Source organism: Patagioenas fasciata, chromosome 2, assembly GCF_037038585.1.
Source record: "Patagioenas fasciata isolate bPatFas1 chromosome 2, bPatFas1.hap1, whole genome shotgun sequence".
In the NCBI taxonomy this organism is placed as follows: domain Eukaryota; kingdom Metazoa; phylum Chordata; class Aves; order Columbiformes; family Columbidae; genus Patagioenas; species Patagioenas fasciata.
The window spans coordinates 115,357,279-115,369,946 of record NC_092521.1 but is presented as its reverse complement, the minus strand read 5'-3'; the positions used below and the strand labels follow the sequence as shown (position 1 = coordinate 115,369,946).

General features: G+C 43.6%; 1 long non-coding RNA gene across 1 annotated transcript; it reads left to right on the top strand.

Moving 5' to 3' along the window:
• The first annotated feature begins 8,149 nt into the window (after nt 1–8,149).
• LOC139827419 (uncharacterized) lies at nt 8,150–12,214 on the top strand. The gene is made up of 3 exons (XR_011737955.1): nt 8,150–8,235; nt 10,562–10,723; nt 12,126–12,214. It is a non-coding gene; the product is annotated as an uncharacterized lncRNA (long non-coding RNA).
• The last annotated feature ends 454 nt before the right edge of the window (nt 12,215–12,668 follow it).

Genomic DNA, 12,668 nt, shown 5'->3' with positions numbered 1-12,668 from the left:
TTTAAATTTGAAATTCTGTTGGTGGAATAACAGCTATCGCCAGGGTACTTATCTGTAGGGTAACTGTTGCTTCACATTTTATATTCTATTTCTTTTTCTCTATTTTTTGTTTAAGAAATACAGCCCTCAAAATGACTAGGAGTTTCTTTTGGATGTTGTTGATACAAGATGCAAATACATGCCTAAAAATTTGGGACTGAGTAGTTAATATTTCCTTCATGAGCCTCTGGATCCTGTAAACAAAAGGTGTCAGGGAAGAACCTTGTGGAATTCTGGTGTGTTTCTGCACCAGCTTTGATTTTTGAGTTGCAGTGGGAGAAGTGTCATTGTTTAGTAGCTAGTTGCAGGAAGAAATTTGTCCAGCCGCAAATGGGAACTGTACCATTTAGCAGGAACATCACGCTGAAATGAAGAGGATGTAAAATGCCCAAGGCTTCTCTGTTTGGTGTAAATGATGCTTCTTCCGGCTTTGACAGATACAAAGTGGCAACAGTTTCTGTGTGGAACATGTACTACTCTGAAGTGTAAACAGGGAATTGTTCTCAAACTGAGATTTGGAGAAAATCATAGAGAATCATAGAATGGTTTGGGTTGGAAGGGACCTTACAGATCACCTAGTTCCAACCCCCCTGCCATGGGCAGGGACACGTTCCACTAGACCAGTCTGCTCAAAGCCCCATCCAATCTGGCCTTGAACACTTCCAGGGATGGGGAATCCACAACTTCTCTGGGCTGCCTCACCACTCTCATGGTGAAGCATTTCTTCCTTATATCTAATCTAAATCTACTATCTTTCAGTTCAAAGCCATTACCCCTTGTCCCACAAAGTTCTTCGGAGCATGTTGGGATCTACTAGTCCATGTCCTGGAGCAGAATTTGCCCTGTGAAGTTGGGGATGCCCCGAGTATGCTTGCAGTGTGTAACATACTGCAGTACCAGGAGGGTGCAGGGAGACATGCCGTAATTACTGAGTTCAGATGAGTGTAACAGTCTGCGCTGTATCCTGGGAAAATGTGGCCATGTACTTCTGGAAGAAGCTGTGAGTGGCACACCAGCTTGTGTAAGGGACTGTATCCCTTCGATGTGACTTTAAGAATAGCAAGCAAGACTGCTAAAAAGAGGTGTGTATTCTTTCTCTTCCTCTTAGCAGAAACTCTCTAGGGTTGTGCCAATTCTTCGAACAGTTTTTTTGTTACATTTGATTGGGGAGCTTTGAAAAAGAGTCTTTTTAGCAAGGAAGGTATTATTTATTGCTGCTCTTAGAGCTGTTCCTGTAGATCCCCTTTGAAACAGGCAGGTCCGTGGTGCTCTACAGCGCAGATGCTCAGTGGGTAAAGAAGAGTCTGTGCCAGAAGCAGTCCCAATGTAACTGCTGTGACACGCAAAGCCAGGAAAAGCCTGGGGTTGGGGAAGGGGGCAGGAGATCAAGGTAACAAAATAGCTGCAGCTTAGTGAGATAACAAACTTGACAGATCTCGATTTACCTAATGAATGAAATGGGAATGCTTCTTCCTCAAAGCACACGTGCTGTGGCTCCTACTGCTTTTTTTCTCCCGTCACCTTCCTCCCCAAGTTCTGATAGCAGCTGAGACTTGGTCAGAGAGGACATCCTCTCTGGGACACTGCCTTTCATTGCTGTTTTGTGTCTCTTCCACATTGCCTGTTCTCATGTAGTATTAACACACAAGATGGTGATTCTGGAGTGACTTGACGGAGGCTGCACTGTCGGTTTTACTGATAAACTGTCGCTGATGTGGCAGGGACTAATGTGTTTGCATTGATTTCTAAGTTGTACTAACGCTTCCAGTTGATGGCATAAACCAGTAGGTTTTACTCTTTCAGTTATCAGATTCACACGTTTCCTTTTATAAAGTTTTGAAGACATAGATTGCTGAGCAGCACACATGAAATAACTTATTTTAGTCAACTGTCTTGGACCTCATAGAATATAAGTGCATCAAACAGAGTCTGAAAGCCCCCAGTATAAAACAAAACTGCCTTCAGAATAAGGTCTTTAACCCACACAGAGTGGATTAGTCAATGGAAAATGTTTTGGTTAAAAAGGTACTATTTTACAGGAAGGTAAGTATATTTTTCCAGTAGACTTAATTGTCAAGATGATTTTAGAGAAAATGAGCCCTCGCCAATACTAATGAATAAGGCAGCTGAAATTCCTCTATACCTATGACCTAAATTAATGTTCAGTTTCTCAAAGGCTTATAGCAGTAATAGTGTGCAAAGCATTTCTGAAAATTGTAGGAGGGTTAGAAAATAAATTGATGGGGCCTGCTAGTCTGTGGAGAAGTTGTAAATATACCAGTGGTGAACAACAGAATGTATTTGTAATAAGGGGGACTTTTTTCTGCTTCTGAAGTTGTTGCAATGAAAAAAACATGTGGTATGGATGCCACATGCTACTAAAGCTCTCTATCAATATTTTCTGTGGTCAGTGTCTGTAAAACATCTAAAGAGCAGCTTTCTGGTGGTGATATCCTGAACACACACCAGCACAGCACCCAGCCATAGGAATGTGGGTAGCCCGCAATCCTTAGTTCTCTGGAGTGACAACTGAACAGTAACATTTTTTTGAAATTTAATACTGTCACTTTAAGTCAGTGTTATCAATTGCATCATATCTCCTTGGTATTTCTAGCATATGCATTAAGTCTTTTATCCAGGACTGTTGTACTCAACTATCCCAGTAGTCAAGTCCATCTGGCATAACACATGGATTTCCTTCAATCAATTCTATTTGAATGAGAGCACTAACTCCTTCCTCAGAATGTTTTTATAAATGACGTATTTTCATTTTCCCATTAGGAGATTGTTTCCAGCAAGTGTTGATAGTATCGGTAAGGCTGTAGTTATGCTTATAAATGAACAAGTCCTTCTTGTCAGTTTTTTTTTCTTTTTTTTTTCTTATTTTTTCTTTTTCTATTTCTTCTTTCTCTTTTCTTTTTTCCTTTTCCTTTTTCCTTTTCATGTGTGTGTGTGTTTTACTGTAGAGGCCAGCATTGTGAAGATATAGGCAGTGAAATTGATTTACACTCTTTTCACATTTTGATGTCTTGACTAGTATGGCTCGAAACCACTATTTTGGGGCCTGTTCTTTGCTTTTAGTTTGGTTGAATGGGTCAGTCTGTCCAGAGGAAGTACGATATTCTTCGTGTTTCATAAAATCCTCAGCCTTACAGCTCCTTTCTAGTTTGTAGCTGACTCTTCATGTATTCCTGCTTACTGTTGTCTTCTGCTTGAAGTACTGAAATGGTTTCTGAGAAGATCAGATGAATACTGCTCTTCTTTAGTGTCTGTCCAACTCTTCTAACATTGTCTATTGTCTGAAGCACATAGAAATTTCAGCTAGAGGAAAGTGCCAAAATGCTAATTCATATTGTCAGAGACATTGTTCCAGTACTCAGAAATAGACTCTGATATGCCATTCAAGACTGCTATAGCATAAAGCTTGGGGCAGAGATAAAGAGAGATCCTCATCTAAGAGACTGTGAGGAAAAGAAAGAAAGAAAGAAAAAAAAAAGAAAAAACAAACTTAGAAAGAAAAAAGCAGCAGATCCTGAGGCAGCTTGAATAATATTTGAGATGGAGATAGATTTTATCAGTGTGGTTAAATAAGTCAGTGTTAAAATTAATCTGTGAAGAGGCAAATTATTTATTATAACACTTATTAGGCTTTTAATGAATTTTGAATAAATGTACTTGATTTTTTTCAGCTAGTCTAGAAAGATTCAAAGGTGTGGATGCAAAACATCCACAGAGTTGGCCAATATTTCCAACAGGGTACCAGTTTTATTAATTATGTGGCTGTTAGTGATGTTTTGCAACCAACATACTTCTCAAGTTTCTGTAGTCAGATAAGTAAATAATTTATAACATGTGGATGTAATTTAGAGTTTATTCCTATGTTTGATTATCAGTCTTTCATTCTACCTTACTTTAAAAACATTCCAAGCAATTGGCAACACCAAAATTTTCCCTGATATGATGAACAGTTTTTGCAGGCATTACATGTTTCTGAATCAAAGACTGGTGTTTCTCAAATATGTATTGTGTTATTGGGCCAAATCCTTGGATCTTAAAAACCCTAGATTTTGGGCATGTTTGCAGCTGAAATTCTCTTCAGCATATATGGTTTGAAGGATTATTTGTACTTTTTCAGAATGTTTTCCACAAAACCCTGTTAAAAATGATGTGTCAGTGAAGATACTCAATTCAATCCATTTACTCAAAGTACTTCACCCTCAGCAAAGTATAGTTCTTCTAGTTCTATTTCTTTTCGTTTATTGTTTAAATAAAAAATTATTATTTTCTATTTATTTATCTATTATTGAATAAATAATACATATTTATTTACTGTTTAATTTTATTTAATTTATTTATCCCTATGATTGCTATCGTACCACTTGCTTAAGCATGTCCTGCCACTTCATACCTGACAGAAAGGTAAAACCTAATGTAGAGTTAAACTGGCAAAGCTCCTCTGTAAAGTGGTTTCCTCAACAGTGAGAGTGCTGTGTGTTTCCGGACTTCACACTTCATAGCCATTGAGAATTGCAGCTTTTTTGACAGTCTAATGGCTAAAAGGTCTGTAAATGTGAAACATGAGTGTGTCTGGATGCTGCTGAGCTTCTTATGTTTCCACATTACTCACATACAGTGTATTGCATATGGACGTGACGCCACAGCAGGGTCCCCGGCGCGGGGCACACATGTCCCCCGTGGGCAGGACACAGTTCAGTGCTGTGAGGGAAGCGGGTACCTTCCTTTTCTTCATGCCCTCTCTGTGGCTCATTTCCCCACCAGCACCCTGTGTGTCCATGTAGTGGGGCTGCAAGGTGCTGAAACTGAATCACAGCTGAACTTTCCTGTGCCCTTTCACAGAATCACAGAATGTCAGGGATTGGAAGTGACCTTGAAAGATCATCTAGTCCAGTCCCCCTGCTGGAGCAGGAACACCCAGATGAGGTTACACAGGAAGGTGTCCAGGCAGGTCTTGAATGTCTCCAGAAAAGGAGACTCCACAACCTCCCTGGGCAGCCTGTTCCAGTGTCTGTCACCCTCGCTGTGAAGAAGTTTCTTCTCATATTTAAGTGGAACCTCCTGTGTTCCAGTTTGTACACATTGCCCCTTGTCCTATCATTGGTTGTCACGGAGAAAAGCCTGGCTCCATCCTCAGGACACTCACCATTTATATATTTACAAATATTAATGAGGTCACCCCTCAGTCTCCTCCAAGCACCCTCAGTCTTTCCTCATGAGGGAGATGCTCCACTCCATCATTTTTGTGGCTCTTTCTGTAAGCCTGGAGATTCCTGTGCCTGACGCAGAGGTGCGTCCTTTCATTTCCAGGTGATTCGTGCCTGGGGAAACAGCACAAAGCGAGTCCTTTACACAGCTTCTCCCATCTCCTCAGCTTTGCTGGAGAGGTTCATACAGACTGACACTTCGCAAAATCCCCCGAACTCTTGAAAAGTGTGCCTCTAATCCCTTCCACCTCTTACTCATCTAACATTTTGCTTGTCACCCATGCTCTCTGAGCTATTGTGACCCCAAAGAATCTGCACAGCAGAAAGCAGAGTGCAAGTAGAAGATGAGAGCTTCGTGTTCCACTCACCTGCCCTGTTGGTGTAGCCACTGAGCCCTCCTGTGCTTCCCTGCCCGCCTTCATGCCTGCTCAGTTCGCTGTGAAATCTGTGCAGAGTAAACAACAAACCATCATAACTTTTGAAACTGTGTGACAGATTTATCCTCGAGCATGTAAAGCAGAATATGAGTTCCAGCAAAGTGGAATGAGAAGACAGAATGGAGACCCAGCAGGATGTGAGGGCTGGGCTTAACTCCTCAGCCTTGTGGTGAAACAGAGGCTGATGTGCAGGCAGGGGCTGAGGATATACACAGATACAGGTGTATTCCCCTGTCTTGCCCAATGAAAGCATATTTTGTTCTCCAAGGCTTTTCCTGAAGGATTTCTTTCCCAGCAGCAGAGATCAGCTCGGAGTTATGCGAAGCTAAAGGGAAAATAGTGCAGCAAGGTTTGAGGCACAGCTGGAATTTACAAACGTCTGTTTGCATAACTTCAGACCTCTTCGAAGAACTGGAGCCCTCTTAGGAAAAAAATTCTCTCTTTTAGAAATGCCCATAGAGATGTAGTCACTGCTCATATTTGCTGCTGAAACACCCCTGCATTTCGCATTAGGAGGACATTTACAAGGACTAAGAGGCAAGATGAACAGGAGAAAATTGACACCTGAGAAAAGAATAACTATTGCGTTTTGAAGCTTGCAGAGGAACAAGTGTTAGATAAATGCATATGACAAACAGACCCTGTTTGATCTCTCTAAGATTTGACAAGTCAGACACACAGGAGCCATAAATTACCTGTAATGGCAAAAATTACATCAGTTAAAACCTTTTAAGCGGTTGTGCCTCATACTGCATCAATTCAGAGATAGTAATCTAAGGAGAACCAGTCTTTCTATACACATTTCCCTTGTAATATACAGCTACAAGAATAAGCTGCGTATGATTTTCATAAGACGTGATAAAAATCTAACGGTTCTAGGCTGCATACCGTAAACCTGTGCCGATAACTGGCTCAGCCTCTAACTGATAAACATACAGGGCCAGGAAAACCATTTTTTACTTTAAGAAAGGAATGGAAGTATGATTGAGATGTCACGGTGTGGGGGTACAGCATGGGGAAGATTCCCATAATCAGTCATCAGGCCAGTTTCAAAGACACGCTGTGGAGCTGGAGGGGGGTGGCAGTTGCCTTTGCTTTGGCACCCGGCTTGCAAGTTGTGAAGGAAGGTGGGGTGGGACGTGGGGGAGATACAGCAGATGCAGCAGTTAACACCTGGGTGCTGTGCTGACCCCAGCACCTGAGGGGCTGGCTGGTGCAGCACAGAGCTGCCTATGGCACCCACACCAGCAGCCACAGTAGCGCAGATCCTATAGCAATGACCTCTGCTAGTGGCTTGTTTCTTTCTCTCCTCTAACAGCAGAACTTGATTCCTGCTGGAGCCCAGGAAGAGCACATAGGAAAGACTATTTCCACCCTCTGCCTGGCCTTGCTTACGCTCAAGCAGCTGCTCTTCGGGCTGGAGGAAAGAATTCCAGGCCTGGCCTCACTTTTAAGCATTCTCTGTGCACATCTCCTGCATGCATGGTACAAACTCAGCAAGTTGCCTCGGCTGGGAAACGAAGCGATTTGGCAGTCGAAGACGAGCAGATTTCAGTGCCAGTACCAGGCAGCACTGCAGTGCCCGCAGAGGGCTGCTGGCGTCCTGGGTTGGAGCATCTTGTAGCTCAATGGTCGTTTTAATTCACTTTTGATTACTGCCCGTTACTTCACTCCTAAAGGCCAAAATTTTTGCGAGGCTGCTTTCCCAGAAACTTCCCTGATGAGCTGAATCACACTGGGGAAAGTTGCTGCATGTTCCCCCATTTTATCCTGCACCCCCCCCCCCCCCCCCCCATTTGTTTATATGGTAAGGAAGGCTCTGTTTGTACTGCCTTTTTGGGTAGGAAAGGAGGAAAATATATGCTGACTTTAAGAACTGTAATTTCTGTCTCTTTGCTGCTTTCTGTCAGTGCTCCAAGCACATCTTCCAGGAGCCAGCCCGGGTGCTGGCAGGCTGCAGGCTGCCGGGGACCCGTCCACTCCCGAGGCTTTGTTGCTAATGGCCCGATGACACTATGATCCTCAAAAAGGTTCTGGCTGTTGTGTTGCTCTTCAGCACGGCCCTGGGCTGTGCCCAACTGCTGGTGGGGGCTGCGGAGTCTCAGTGAGGGGAGCATGGGCCGGTCCGGGCACAGGCGGCTCCAGCGGCCCCAGAGCAGGACACAGCCGAGCCCCTCAGACACCGGCGGGCGTCTCGGGGAAAGCACCGCTGAGAAAGGGCAAAACGCTGCCCGGCGGGGAGGGCTGAGGGGAAAAGTGTAAGAACCAGCCCTGCGAGCCCCGAGGGGAGTGCGGCAGGAGGGGCAGCGGGGGCTCCAGCCGTCATCCCACAGAGGTTCCCCTGGGGAGCCCCCGCCCCAGCGCGTGGGTTTGTCCTAAGGGAGCTGCGGCCTGTGCAGAGGAGCCCGCGCTGAGGCGGGAACAGCGTGAGGGGACAGGGCCGGTAGAGACGAGCTGGGGTGGACCCACCGCAGACCCACATTCCCCAGCCCCCTGCACTCTGCAGGGGTGGCAGGGTAGAGGAGCCGGGAGCAAAGGTGAGCCTGGCAAAAAGGGGGACGTAGGAGGAAGGTAGTGTTTTAATTTTTACCTCACTATCCAACTCTGTTCTAATTGGCAATAAATTACATTAATTTTCCTGAAGCTGAGTCTCCTTTCACCCAGAAGTGATCTCCCTGACCCACATGATTTTCCCATCTGATTTTCTCCGCCTGACCTCATTAGTGTTTATAAATATGTAAAGGGTGAGCGTCAGGAGGATGGAGCCAGGCTCTTCTTGGTGACAACCAATGATAGGACAGGGGGTACAAACTGGAACACAGGAGATTCCACGTAGATATGAGAAGAAACTTCTTCTCAGTGAGGGTGACAGAGCACTGGAACAGGCTGCCCAGGGGGGTTGTGGAGTCTCCTTCTCTGGAGACATTCAAAACCCACCTGGACAGCTTTGTGTGTAACCTCATCTGGGTGTTCCTGCTCCAGCGGGGGGGTTGGACTAGATGATTTTCTGAGGTCCCTTCCAATCCCTGACATTCTGTGATTCTGATTCTGTTGTCCTGTTGAGGGAGGGTCAGCCTGCCACGGGTCCCAGCAGGGAAAGGCAGCTGAAGCCATGTTGTGTCCCTCGCAGCCCACAAGTGGGCCTGGTGAGTTGGGGCCTGGGGTCAGGATGTGCTGCTGTAGCTGCTGCGTGGGGCTGGCCAAGGCCGCCTTGGGTAAGGGGATGTTGCGGCAGTCTTTCCTCTTAGGCTAGCACTTTGAGGTCAGGGCTGAGGTGCTCTTGGGGTTGTGGTGAACAAGGAGCTGCCCAGTCTGTAATTTGGGTGAATAAACAGGAATTTTCTCTCTGTGGGTGATTTCAACTGATCCCTTTCCCAGGCAGCAGGTCACTTCAAGTGCTCCCTCCATCTTTCTCTCTGCCTGAAATGCCTAAATGATACCGTGTAAAATATCTGGTAAATAAGCCCTGGGAGGGGTGCTGGCAGGTCAGCCACCCTCCTGTACTGGCTGCTGTTTTCTGGGGATCCCGTGCCCTGCTGCCAATGCTGGGTGCCCACGCTGAGACTTCTGAGCCAGCATGGATACAAAGTGTGTGCTTCATCCAAGGCACGCCTAGCAGCGTCCTGGCTGCATGGCTTTGAGAAAAGAAACAGCAGTTTGCTGTAAACCCACAGACTTGGCTGCAAGGAACTTGGACAGATGCGATTTTAACCCTGTCCCATGATCTGGTATATTTTTTGCAAAGGGGAGTTTTGTACAGTAATTCTTAGGAGGATACAACCCCTTGAGTTCATAATGTATGGTCAATGCTAAAATGGAAAAAGGAGAAATAAGGCAGGAATCAAAAGTGCAGGTAGTTTCATATGCCGAATTAGACCACTTGAAAACTACATTTTACCTGCATTTTAGTCTGTGCTCAGTCAGGGATTGAAGAGAAAAACATTTGAGTATTAAAAGTGTGGTTGTATATTTAATCTAGTTAACACGCACATGGAAACCTCAGGCACATCTGCTTGTGCCTTAGTTGTTGATTAGGAGAGCAGGATAAATGATTCACTTCATTTTATCTGAAAAAGGAGGTGTCCTGTACAGTGAACTTTAATTTCTCTCTGTCCCTAGAGAAAGTTATGAAGAGAGACCTTCTACTAAACACATTTAATTTGATTTTCTCCAATATATATAGGTGTAACAGAGTATGATCCAGGGCCAGTAGCTTCTAAGAGAAAGCTTACTCAAACTGTTACTTACTTCAAGCATTAATAGTATCTCTAGCTGCCCTAAGATGACTGCTCCAGATACCCTGTGCAGAAAGAAATGGGTCAGCTCTAAAACTGGCTAAGTGGCAAACTTCTGTGCATCCATAGGGGTGGGTGGGCAATTGACTATGTGCTAATCCTTGGCATGCTATTATGGCTTTTTAAAAAATTTATTTATTTATTTATTTATTTTAATTGAAAGGGTGGTGGCTTCCCCCATAGCTTAGTGTCTTCTGAGCTGTGGAGTGGAAGAAGTGACTGCATTGCTGCTCTGACTCCTTGTTAGTCCAAATTATTCTTCTGGTACAAATGAAATCATGAAAAGATTAATCCTAGGTCACTTTCTGTGGATGTGTACAGCTGAACAGCATGAAGGTGATGAGACTTAGCTTTCTGGGAATGTTCAAATATAGCTTCTGTTTTGAAGTCCACAGTGCAACATTTTTTTTTTTTTTAAGCATTTTATTGGAATATGATCAGCTCGTGAAATAGATGTGAACAAATTTCTTTAATATGCAACAGCATGTGTAAGGATATCTGACTTTTAGTTAGCATTCTTAATTAAATGTGTCATATCAAAAGTGTGTATCTGCCTGTACCTTCACAGAAACTTTTAGGGTCTCCGTGCACCTTCTTCTAGACCTGGAAGAGCAGCAGAAGTTTCAAAAGCTCTGATGAATTGCATGAAGGAAGCCTGGAGAGTGGGCAAAGCCCTCATATGAGATCAAGTGCTGAGGGAACGATGGGAACTCAGCTGCCACATATTCTGGTTGGTGACTACCTGGCTACTGCACACAGGTGGAGTTCAGCGAGTGTCAAGGGTTAAGATTGTGGGGTGACAATAAAACCCTGGCAGATGTATTGTTAACCTCCTCTCCCCACCACTCCCCCCTTTTGCCCCTCCCTCTTCCCCCTTCCCACTCAGGACAGGCGATCGGGAGGGAAAGAAGGACAGAGAGAAGAGAGTTGGAAAAATTAAAAATGTTTTACTAATGCTACTAATAAGAATAGAGAAAATAATACAAAATATACAAAACCAATCTTGTAAGTCTCAGCAACTGCAGAGCCAGCACCCAAAGTCCTGGATTAGACTCTGTAGCCAACTGGAGCTGGATTCAGTCTGTCACTAGGCCTCAGTTCGCAGGGACAACTAGCAAGATCCTCTCCTAATGTTGGCCATAAGCAGAAGGGAAAAGGAAAAAGGGATGAGATCCTTGTGATCTCCCACTTTTATATGAAGTATTCATGTGAATGGAATGTTATACACCGTTGGTCAGTTTCTTGGTCACCTGTTTCTCGTTGCCCCGTGCTTATCAATAAGTTTGCATTCCATTGCTAGGTTTACCAAAACATGTGTCTGGTTCTCCAGGAAAATGCAGCTAATATGAAGGCTTTAGCTGACAGGCAAAATTCGCTAAAAGAGAAACTTGTTTTTTAACAAAACCAGGACAGTGAGGTGTGGGCTGACCCCAGTGCATCCCCCTTCCTTACTGAGACCAGTATTGTGAGGGCAGGTGAGTGGAGTTTGAGAGAAAGCTCAAGCCTATAGGCAGCAAAGCTTTGTTGCTTCTATGAAATAACTTAAATTTCTGCTAGAGCCTCAGAAAATGGCTGTTTATTTTTTTGTTGTTTTTGTTTTTAGCAGCATTTCACTGCAGTTTGCAGATGGCAAGAGTCAGGGTTCTGTGATGTTTTGTGTGTCTGCCCTTAATTATTTTCTTTCACACTTGCAGTAGAAGCCTCTGTATTTGCTGATATAAATAGATGCAACAGTTCATCTTAGCATAAATATAACATATTTTATTAGCAATGATAAAGGCATCAAATATTTTGCTGCCTTTTTAAAATTTTTTTTGAGTTATCAGAAAACTGAACTCTTGCTACCCCAGAAATTTGAGCCTAGGGAGTTCAGTGGTTAGTATATGACTACTCTAGGGGAACAAAAGGTACCTTTCCAATTAAAGTTAATAGAGGGATAACTTCAGACACACAAAGGGAAAAAAAGACACCTATAAGTCATGGGGAGTTCAAAAGGAAAGAATTAAGGTAGGCACACAAAGCATCATGGGAAGTGCTATTCAAGCTACCATGTCAAAAAGGCTGATTAACAGCAGTTCCAAGTCTACCTGATCACCAGGGAGTCTTACTGATAAAAATTATTTCCCCTCCAGAGAGAAGAATCTCCCTGAACTGAACAAATGTGTCACTTTTGAATAAGGATTCATGAAAAGGCAGAAAAGGAGAAGAAAAAAGAATAAAGGTATGCATTCACCAAAAGATCTGAAATTTTTAACTTGTGACTGTTTATCAGTCTTTAAGTTCTGAATGAAACTGCAAGTCATACGTCAGTAAGTGGGATTCAGATCATTAGCTTTGCATTTCTTTTTTCTTTAAAAGTGGCTGTTTGCAGATAAAATTCGCTGGCATTTGTTGTAATTGTAATCAGGGAAATCTAATGGCTTTGTTTGATGTGTTGCTTAGACCTTCTGGGCTGTAAGGCTTTTCAGTGGAGTTCTTTAAAGACTGACTAAATTCTAGAGCTACTATGTGAAATTCGGTGGTCTGTACTGCGTATAGAAGTCAGGCTAGATGAGTGTAATGGTAAATTCTAGACATAAAATCAAATTATTTCATGTCACTAATTTATTTTGATTTTTTTTCCACCCCTCTGTTTTATTTCTGTGGGTTGTTTTCAACACTTTGATTCATACAGG